The sequence below is a fragment of the Haliotis cracherodii genome, unplaced genomic scaffold (genome assembly GCF_022045235.1).
Source record: "Haliotis cracherodii isolate W230 unplaced genomic scaffold, xgHalCrac1.p SCAF_7, whole genome shotgun sequence".
NCBI classification, from domain to species: Eukaryota; Metazoa; Mollusca; class Gastropoda; order Lepetellida; family Haliotidae; genus Haliotis; species Haliotis cracherodii.
Genome location: NW_027266330.1, coordinates 55830247 through 55838843, shown reverse-complemented (window position 1 = coordinate 55838843; position 8597 = coordinate 55830247). Strand labels below are relative to the sequence as shown.

Below are 8597 nucleotides of genomic sequence, written 5' to 3'. Positions count from 1 at the left end.
TTATGGATGCGCTTAGTCAATGATGTTTTGAAAATCAATGTGAAAATACGTGATAACTTGTGTTCTAACTCACATAAACAGTTTAGATTATTAGCAGTGTAGAGCTTTCAAAAATATTTTGACGGATCAATTGTAGTGTTACCCGGACCGAATATGACACAGATATACATCATGTTTCGAACCTAATTCAAGTCTTACCAGTTAACTTTGTTTGGCTATATTTATGTTACTATGTGTGACTTATGTTAGGTTACTATAAATTAAATTAAACACAGTAGTTCATTGTTTTGCAGTTTCCTCGTGCATGTATGCCAAAATCAAATATGAGACTGTTCAGAAATGAACCGCAACTCCTTGTTGCAGGTACGGTCATTCCACCTGTAACTATACCCAGCAGACATCACCATGCAATGTTCTTTCCCCGCGCTGTTATTGGGTTCACCTGGGTGCCAGTTGGTGTAGCCCACTACCTTCCTCAAGGGGTGCTCTCAGGTCCAGATGCCCTCTGATCTCAGGTCAGTGGCGCCGATGAAGAAGTGAGAGCCTGCTTGCAAGATAAGACATAGAGATTACCACACGGGTGTCTGTCAGCTATCATATATCTTACAACGAGTTGTTTCAAATCGTATGTGACGAGCGAAAGTAAAACACCACGGTCATTATTGACGTCACCCGACGTACTGCTTACTACTCATAAATAGAGGTTATCACGCGAGTGTGTTTGGGGATGGTGAATATCCTGTATTAGGAATAAACAGTGTATATAGAGAGACGAGCGAGAGACGAGGCGAGCTAAATACATAGTGTTTATTCCTAATACAGGATATTTACCATACCCAAACGCACAAGACAGCGAATGGGACTTCTCCCAGGAAGTACTGCCTAGTCAAACCCACCCAGAACCTTTCGGAGAATGTGGAGAGTCCCCAACACTACAGCCTTCTGCATTACCCAGATTGTCAGAACGGCTGTATTCTTGGTAGCGAACCCGGATACTCTCCCAATGTCAGGCAACAGTTTGGGAGGTACCAAACATAAGACACCGAGAACAATGGAGAGTCGGACAACTTGGTACTTGCGATGCAACCGTGACATTTCGAAAGCGAGGTCAGCATATTTGCCATGTTTTTCCTGAATCTTGTCAATCACATTAATATAAAAAGGGACAGAAAATTCAATGATATTAATGATTTCATTCGATTTACAAAGAATGACAAGATCGGGTTTGTTTGATGCGTCTGAGGCCTATTCCAAAGAATTTTGTATTTATCATTTTCCATATGGCACTCTACAGATGCTGGGTCGTACCATTGATCGACCTCTGTGTCAAAACCACAAGCATGGTGAAGACGGTTATAAAAAGATCGAGCCATTCCATCAAGTTGCTTACGAGACTGTGTTTGTGTCAAAGCTGGGCATCAACTGACAGGACAGTCTCATTAAATTCATTGCATATTCTACATTTCATATTTCATTTTGTTGCAAAAGCACACATTGACGGTTTCGAGTGGGCAGTGACTGGTCTTGAGCAACAAACAGAAGGCCTTCATTGATATTATTATTGTTTTTTATTATTATTTTAGAGATACGATTGTTTGAAGGAAATGTGTATAAAAATCATCGTTGATGTCAATAAAAATCTAGTCTGTTCTTGTGACATTGACACTTCAAATCTGTATGTCAAGTCATATTTACAGTTACCTTTGCCATGCCTGAGAAGGTAGCTCCTGATCAAGTCATCTTCATTCTTGCTGGTGATGTCGGCCAAGTGACTCCCGAAGAACAGGCAGAAGGACTGTGGAGAGTTGTTTTACTGATGTTACTCAACTGAAGTAGTGAATTCGTTATGACTTAAACATATTGAAAGACTTCTACTTTAGATATTAGTTCACCATGGAGAGAGGTGAAGATTTAATAAGCCACAAAGTACAGCGGATTATGCTTGTCATTTAATCACAGGGGACAAAATGCTTATTACGCAGTTAATACAATAAACTTACATTGGCGTCAGCGTAGGTGGCACTGCTATACGAAAACAGGTAGCATGTTGGGCCAAGGTTCATAAATCCAAGTGGGCATCTCATCGCTGAAATGTTAATGACTACTCAGAGATGGACATATAATCACGTTATGTATGGGATTGTTAAATTTCCCAATATGAACACCGCAAGTTGTATTTTGTACCCATGAGTTCAAACGCTCTACCATTAGCTACACACATTGTTCCCACGAGCTACACACGTTGTACCCTTGAGATACACACATTTTATCCACAAGCAACACACATTGTACTCACGAGCTTCACAAACTGTACCTTACGAGCTACACACATTGTTCCCACAAGCTACACACACTGTACCCACGAGGTACACACTTTGTACCCTTGAGATACACACATTGTATCCACAAGCTACACTCATTGTACCCATGAGCTGCACACATTGTACCCACGAGCTACACAAACTGCACCCTTGAGCTACAAAAAATGTACCCACGAGCTAAAAAACATTGTATCCATGCGCTACACACACATTGTACCCACGAGCTACACACATAGTATCCATGATCTACACACATTGTACCCACGAGTTAAATCCATTGTACCCATGAGCTACATACATTGTACCTACGAGCAAACCACATTTTACCCACGAGCTACAGAAACTATACCCATGAGCTACACACATTGTACCCACGAGCTTCACAAACTGTACCGACGAGCTACACACACATTGTACCCATGAGCTACACACATTGTACCCACAAGCTACACACATTGTACCCATGAGCTACACACACTGTACCACGAGCTACACATACTGTACCACGAGCTACACATACTGTAACAATTAGTTACAAACATTGTATCCATGAGCTACATGCACTATGCCAACGAGCTACACACGCTGTATGCATTAGCTGCACACATTGTATTGATAAGCTAAACATTTTGGACCCATGAGTTACACACAGTGTTCCCATGAGCTGCACACACTCTACCCATGAGCTACACGCTTTCTACCAGTAAGCTACATAATTTCTACCCATGAGTGTCAAACACGTTTACCACACGTCTGCATTCCGCTTGCAATGCGTTCAACAGGTGCATGTAGCCACGAGTGTGCAACCTGTGACCCAGTTATAGCGGAGGAAATAAACTGAAAAGAGGTGGTCCTGTGTTCAGTTAATAGAGAAAAAGAACAATTGATATTTGTTTATGTGCTGATTGCCCCGTTTTAGATAAGATATTATGACAGAATATGTTATATATTTGTATCCGTTTCATTGCTCCTGTTTAAACATCAGTAAAAACTATTTAGATATGGGTTGTCATTGAAAAGTTGACATGCTACAATTTGGATCGTTTTTTTTGTTTTAGAACAGGTCGTAATTTTGTTACTGTTTTCTCGGTTTATCAACTTCAAATACGATACCACGGGACGAGGAAGCCATAGCACGAGACGAGAAGGCAATAGTACACATCGCTTTCCCATTTCGTGTTTTATTGCTTTCTGATGGTAAAGCAACATCCCCTCTCTTCCGCTGTGGGGTTCCTTGTGTCATGTGTTTCTACACGTAAAACAACAGTAATGAATTGTTAAACCACTCATTAGTATCATTAAGGGGCGGACCATTTAATACTTGGGTGGGTAGTTGTGTGAGTGGTTGTCATGTTGTTTTCATCATGTTTTGTGGCTTAGGCTTTTTTAATTTTATAAAAAAAGATATGAGATTACTTTCAGTCACATTTCAAATTATATCTAAGGAAGGAATGTTGAAATGCATTATTCACTAAAACCTTCTGACTGAATAGATATATGTGACTTTACATCAATCAACGGATATCTGCAAAAAACTATACTACAGAAAGTGTGCCAAGGATCACAACTTTTAAAGGCATTGCGTCAAAGTGTGTGCATATGTTGCAATAGCCAAAGATACTATTGCAGGAAGACGTGATTATGAACAAAAGTCCGTTTCCATAATGCCAAAAACATTCGACAAATACTAGTCAGATCAACTGTCAAAATGAGAATATCTGACCACACTGAAACGTACAAAAAAATCACGAAAACAACTTTATTATCTGAACAACAACATTCAGTACCGGGTATGTGATCCACGTGATGCGATGACAGCCTGGCACCATCGTCTCATGTTCCCTATAAGTGTCTAGATGGTTGCCAAGAGAGGACTGTTCCACTCGTCAGTAAGAGTGATTGAGAGAAATGGTTTTACGCAACTTTTAGCAATATTCCTCTTCAGTAAGACATTGCTGGGTTCCCGTAGAGTTGCCGGAAGGACAGGGCGTAGTGAGAGGGCGATCTGCAGCTCGTTCCACGTGTGTTCGATAGGGTCGGGGTCTAGTAACCAGGCTGGCCACTTAAGCCGATGAAGTTATGCGTTATCGTCTGGTCTGATTGCTAAACATCCAGAATGCCGTCCCTGTCATCGCACTAAGCTGTAGGACATGGCTATTCGTTCTTTTAGCTGTACTGATCCCACCCCAATCATGATAGCGCCCCCTCCACAGCCGTCATGTTCCGCTTGGTTGGAATTCTGAAAAAAAGTCATGGTCTACGTCACACTCGAGTACGGCGATCTGTGAAGTCTAGACAGTATCCCCATTCATCAGTGAAAGTACACCAACTCTCTAATGTGGATGTTGTTAATCTTCCATGGCTGGTGGGTATTGAATGATCTATATTGTTAAACTGCAAATGCCATGGAGTTGACAGTCTGGGTCATGTAGCAAGTTTTAAGTGTTTTAGGTTAACCTTTTCAATAATATGTTTTGCATTACCCAAAACCTCGGATGCAGATAAAACATTAGTACAATCATGACATCGAAAGCGTTAAGTAAATAATCTGAGGGTAAATTTATATTCCTTGCTTTTTGTATGGAATTGCATTACCTTATTTATAATGATTATCTGCTACTTTATGTTGTTATTCTTTAAAATAAAATTACATGTTTTTTTGTGAAATACTGCAACGTTCCTTCTCATAACAGTGAGTTTCCATATACTATAACAGTATAAATGGCATTCAGTGAGTGCCGTAAAGAAAGAGGACCATACGGTGTCGTCTTTGAACAAACTAAGCGCATCACATCATATCATCATTGACGTATTCTACGTAATTACCGTCACTCGTCGTGATAAGAGGTAAGCTTCTAATTATTTTGAATATATTGTGAACATATTGTAAAGGTTAATTTTTTTTTTCTCCTGGGCGTATACCTGAAATATTTGGGATATATTAAAAAAACGTTATTGTTCTGCTAGACACATGAATTTATTTTACATGTCATTTTTCTCACTAATGAAAACAGTTTGCCCCATATGCCATGTTCCAGCTTTTTATGTCAGGTCTCTCCAAATAAAAAATATTTTTGTTATTGTTTTTGAGAAGAATGTTCATAATATGCACAATAAAATGTCATCAATTGTTGATAACCCTTTGTGGAACCCTGCGTGAGATTGGGATGCACTGCATTGATATCAAGAAACCTTGAAAGGATAATTGTTAATGTACTAGTAAATAATTTTCCAAGACAACGAAGAATAGTTATGGGCCGATAAGAAGTTGGGCCAAAGTGATTACATTTTTTTCTTTTTTTCTCTCATATAAATAGCCGCACATCAGATACATGTTCAGTTTTAAAAATCAAGATAAATATACTCGGCAACAAAAGTTCTTGTGACACCCCTTTCCAATCGGCTCCTTACTCGAAAAAAACACTTTCTTGTGTTTAAATCGGACATGAAAATATGAAAACATGCATATGTAGCACAAATGAGTATTTGTGATCTGATGGCAAAAAGTGTCTTTCATGCAGCAATTATGCAATTAATATGTAAACCAGGGTATAAAAGCATGAGTGTTGTTGGGATTCGGTATGCATTGTTTCTGCTTTTCTTGACAACTGCATCACTATGCAATCAACATGGACCTGGTATGATTTTTCAGCAATGACAACGCCCGACCCCATGTAGCCGGGATTATCCAACAAGCACTTGGACAGAACAACGTGACTGGCCTTCTCGCTCTCTGGATCTGTATCCAATTGAATATATGTGGGATGAAATGGACCGCCATCTCCGACGTTTGCCACATGCTCCGACTACTGTACAGGAACTGCAAGACAGGTTGGTGGAGATACTGGATGCCATCCAACAATACTGTGTTAGACGTTTGATCCGTTCAATGAGAAGGCATGGATCGATGCTCATGATGTCAATCACTGGATTATTTACAGACCGCTGTCATGTAGCTGGAATATTGCTGAGTGCGGCGTTAAACAAGAAACAAACAAACAATGCGAAGGCGATCCCGCATTGCATGCATCCAAGCGAGAGGGGGACACACACACACTACTGACATGTGAATCGACAGTTCTGTTCTTGCATCTTTCTCTTGTTATAACGTCATTTCTGGGCAAGACATGTGTCATAAAATGTGTAAACTTAATTTACTGTCTGCTTTGAAACATGAATTCTTTCAGATGTATGCGTCTACTTTGATGCGTTTTACATCGTGTTACAGGAACAAATTGACCAAGACTGTCAGAAGGTGCTTATTCCCAACATTTAATGTATTAACAGAATCAGGGGCTTGTTTACCCTTACACCTGACCTATCTCATGATTCGTATCAGAACTTCCCGCTGTAGCTGGCAACCTAGGAACTGTATTATGATAGAGAATAGTTTATCTTTTAATTTCCTTCTAGACTTCAGCATCCGTATTCCTTGTGTATAAAAGCCTTGGCTATGAGAGGGTCAGGCTTGCGCAAGGGTCCTTCACAAGTTGCTGCGCTAACGCACGTTGCACATGCGTGGTCAACGGGTTTTCAACCAATGTCTAACCCATGGAGCATCCGTGTCACATGCGTAAACCATGTGCCTTCAACACGTATACGGACACTGAATATCTTGGCAGTAGCGTCGTTGTATTGAAACAAAACAAACTGGAAATCCTACTCTATAATAGAAGAGAAAACATATTACCTTTCCCAGCAGTCAGAGTGAACATCAAAACGAACAACAGCGTGGCGAACATCTTCTGTCTAAAACCTGCACCACTGTATTTCAACTGCGCCAGTCTCTGTCACATATCTCATTAGTAACAGGTTACATTATATGTTATTGCACAACCCCCTCTCCCCCTCCTTGATTTCACACGTTGACGGTGAATCGTGTATGTGGGTGTGAACATACGTCACGTCCTGTATATTGGCGATGAAGATGAACGTCCCGATAACAACAACTGATATCCACAGCTGATAATGTTACCTTGCTCGTAACGCATGGATTCACTATCATAACAATATCGGTAAAGTTTGGTTTTGGAGCTTGATGGCAGTATCACCTGTCTTTGTAACATCTGGATATTGTTCGGGATTATATTTGTGAGTGTGTGAACATCATTTACAACAGGATGTATAAGTGGGTGTGAATGACAAAGGTGTCATTTACGTGTATTGTTAATTCTACATGTGACATGGATCATGATATGTCCAAGCGTCGTATTATTATATGGTAGTGTACAACGTATTTTATTGTTGAACAATGATTGTAACTGTGTTACTTCGTTTCTGGTTGAGATTCAGTTTCATATCACCTTAAAATAAATTTTTCAACTAAAAAAAATGAACAAATCTTTAAACCTCAAAACCAGTAACAATACATATTTAAAATTGAGTAGTGGTCTGTTGTTTACCTTCCTTTGCTGACATCATCAGAACATAGCAGAGTCTGCTACATTCATGGAATATGGTTTTGACACTCATGACATGATGCGATTGATATTGTTTGAGATGGTTTGAACTGACACCCTGCATTGTTTATATAATAAAACACTCAAAATACTGTCAGCATTTGGTTAATCATCTATGGAGGGGCTATCACAAATGTTTGTGCTTTCATTTATTCCAAAAATCAAAAGTATAAGTACCTATATGATATAAGCTTGAGTGATAAGTACACATAGAAAGGAATCAGAAAAAAATATCAAAGTTGGACAGAGAGCAAAGAATTCAGGCCAACAATTAGCAAGGGACACATTAAGCAGCTTTAAAGTCATCATATATGTAAGGCAGGATAATGAACTTTACCAGAAAATAGTGAACCGGAGAAATGGAAAGGGCACCTTAAGTAGAAGAGACGTCTTTGAAACCACAACATGAAAAGAAATTACACTTAACTCTATTGATTTATTTAGATAAGACCTTAAAATATTCCCAGGAAATCAAAAATACTTACTGATTAATGTTTCAAGGAGGCTTAACTGGCTTATTTCAGTTATTTGCCAGTTTCAAGCAAACAAAGTCAAAATTCCATATAATTTAGAAAATGTACAGCTTATCCTGACAAAAATGCAATCCTTTTTATTCACAATTACCAGTGTCATGCAATACCAGCTTTAAAAAGTGTTTCTCTCCGATAATTTATGAGTTTATGGGGGATGGAAAGATACAATGCATTTTATTAAACAGGGGAGATAATTTAGTAATGTCAAACACTATAACATTCTTTACAGAAGATTTCAGAACCATAATGTTACATTCCAAAAGAGCCAGTGGGTATTATTTTCA

General features: G+C 39.2%; 1 pseudogene; it reads right to left on the bottom strand.

Annotated features, from left to right (window-relative positions):
• Positions 1-317: 317 nt before the first annotated feature.
• LOC139448523 (perlucin-like) lies at positions 318-7124 on the bottom strand (annotated as a pseudogene).
• Positions 7125-8597: the final 1473 nt, after the last annotated feature.